The sequence below is a fragment of the Egretta garzetta genome, unplaced genomic scaffold (genome assembly GCF_000687185.1).
Source record: "Egretta garzetta isolate BGI_Z169 unplaced genomic scaffold, ASM68718v1 scaffold486, whole genome shotgun sequence".
Classification (NCBI taxonomy): Eukaryota; Metazoa; Chordata; class Aves; order Pelecaniformes; family Ardeidae; genus Egretta; species Egretta garzetta.
Genome location: NW_009260126.1, coordinates 1,898,807 through 1,901,448, shown reverse-complemented (window position 1 = coordinate 1,901,448; position 2,642 = coordinate 1,898,807).

The window sequence follows — 2,642 nt, the reverse complement described above, 5'->3', positions numbered from 1 at the left end:
CAGCCCCGGCTTGCCGGCGAGGAGCGGCGCCGGGCGGAGAGGACGAAGCGCCTGCGCTGGCCTGGCCGGGTCCTTTTCTCCGTCTTCAGCATAGCGGTGGAAGGGTAAAATACGCCTTGTAATGTGCAACCCAAATGAAAAGCAATGAGCACCCGGTAAGCTCATTAAGGGCAAAAGGCGCCTTCCCATAGGTGCCAGTAAGTGGTGTGGGGTGGGACCCCTTTTAAGCGGCGGGTTTGATCGTTATTACCCAAAGCTAATAAAGGTTTTGGATCGGATCTCAGATAGGGTATGTGCACTCGCTTGAGTGCTGCTCAGGTGTGTGGAACTGGTCTGGTAGATTCAACCCTAAAAAGGGATGGGGCTGACGTACAAGCGCAAGGTCTGTGGCGGGTGCACATGGAGGGTGCCATGTGAGGGACCCCTGGCAGCAGGATGGGGATGGGGACCCTGCAGCACCCACCCAGTAACTCTGATGAGTCCAGGTTTTGGTGGCCCTGCTCTCATCCCTCTGACCGGTGCTTGCAGAGCAGCCACCACACTGCTGGATGAGGGGCGGTGGCAGGGAGACACAAGTCCCCTTTTCTGCCCCTGACGATTTCCATCTGGCCTGGTCCCCCAGAAACCAGATCCTCCTCTGGGAAGCATCACATGCATGTGCTTCCATTTGGGCAATGGGAGTTAAAAATGCAGCCGCAATTAAAAATGCTATTAATTTCCAGCCCCGGGTAAGAGCTGCTGGGCTGAGCATGGTGGGTGGAGTATTGTCAGCCATAAATCTGTCTCCCCTGTGCAGGGCCTTGATTTGTAGGTCTGACAGGCGCTCCCCTGACAGGTAAAGCAGTTTTACAATGTGGTTTGTTTGCAGCTGAAACCATCAGGTTCCATAAGCTCAGAAACACCTCCAGAGGGGCCAGCTCCCTGCACTGTGAGGCCTTGATACCTTCTCCAGCCACCTGAAGTGGCTGGGAAGTGGATGGACCAAGCACCAATGTGGATGGCTGCAAGGGAGCGGAGACAGTGGGAAGCAGCATTTCAGAGTGTGAATGCTCTGGTTGGAAAACAGGGCTCCTTTCTGTACTGGAAACATTTGCAAAAGAAGTCCTGCTCATGCTGGGACATGGTTCTGCGCCAGGGGACCACAGGGACATTTCACAGATGGGTGGTGTCAGGCTCAGCCCAGAGCCCTTCTCCAAGATGCAGTTAAAGTGACAGGACTTTTCTCTCTTCAGGGGAGCCTTTTGGGGCACTGCCTCTCTGAGTGTGAATGGATAGCCTGATTTTCACAAGGAGTGAGTGCTTGCAGGTTGCACTGGAGCCAGCAGGGAATGGCAAAAGTAACAGATGGGTGAAATGGCGCAGGGTGATCAGTCAAAGTGGTCAACCATCACATCCTGGGGCAATTGTTGTCGCTCATCTTCTTTAGACATTTTAAGAGGAAATCTTGGAGAGTGAATAATTTCAATTCACTTCATGCAGTGAAAGTAGCACAGGCAGAGAGGAAATGGCCCTGTTCCTCACTCCTAATGCAGGGAGTGATGAGGAACATGGAGCAGTATGAAAAATATCCACGCTAGAAGAATACTGTGAAGGATACCTGTCACCAGCACTGCAGTAACAGCACCCTGTACTTGACTGCCAGCTCTGACAGAGCTCCTGTGCGTCGGCAATCCAAGTGTACAAGGTACATTGCAAAAGTTATTCTGCTGCTTTCCCTGGCCAGACTTTTGCAAATGGCCCCTCACGTTCCAGGTGTTGAGCACAGACTCAGCAGCTCAACTCAGGGGCTGGGTCTCTGCAGAGCTGTCAGGCATCATCAGACCTCCACCGAACTCCCTCATTGGGTGGTGTATCGCAGTGCTGGCACGAGAGGAGGGAATGCCACTGGTCACATTGGAACAAGTGGATGTCTCGGTGAAACTCTTTCATCAGGCAGTTTCAAACAGTTAACAAAAAATATGGTCATGAACAGTTAACGGACAAGTAGCTGCTTCTAGGAAGGGTGCAGCACTGGTGTTGCAGTGTTCCTTAAAAATGTTTTTCATTTGAAATGTTGAGAACTGCAGGAAAAACTGCTGCTTTGTCCTCAACTGGAGGTTGGGGCTATTTCTGACTCCCAAACTGCCCTTTTGGCAACCCTTGTAAGGACTTTGACAGTGTAAGACCACAGCTGTCTTGCTGTCTTATGTGAGTTTTCATGACAAGGCTGCATAGCAACCCTGGAGAACTATTGGCTGGAGCAGAAGCGACAAATAGCTGTTGGCACCGTGAATCCAACAGCATGGGCCAAACTCTGCCCAGTGAAAGGGAAAGTTCCGTGCGGTCCCTCAGAATAGCAAGAAGCCACGTCACAGACTTAAGCAGCTCTGAGTGCAGGAAGCCATCAGATCTGCTGGGAGCAAGTAATTTGCTTTGGGAGGCTGGTATGGAAGCACTCACTGGCTACAGGAGCTTGTTGAGTCCAGGATTTGTCCTGGGAATATATATATATATATATTTATGTCTGGGCAGCGCTCCCTCATGTGCCATGGATGCAGTGTCCCTGGACATTGCTGCCTCCCCGGGAAGCCTCTGAAACCCAAAGCAACATGGTGCAGCTCTGATGCACGCTGACAGCGGGTCCGGGAGGCTTTCGTGGAGGC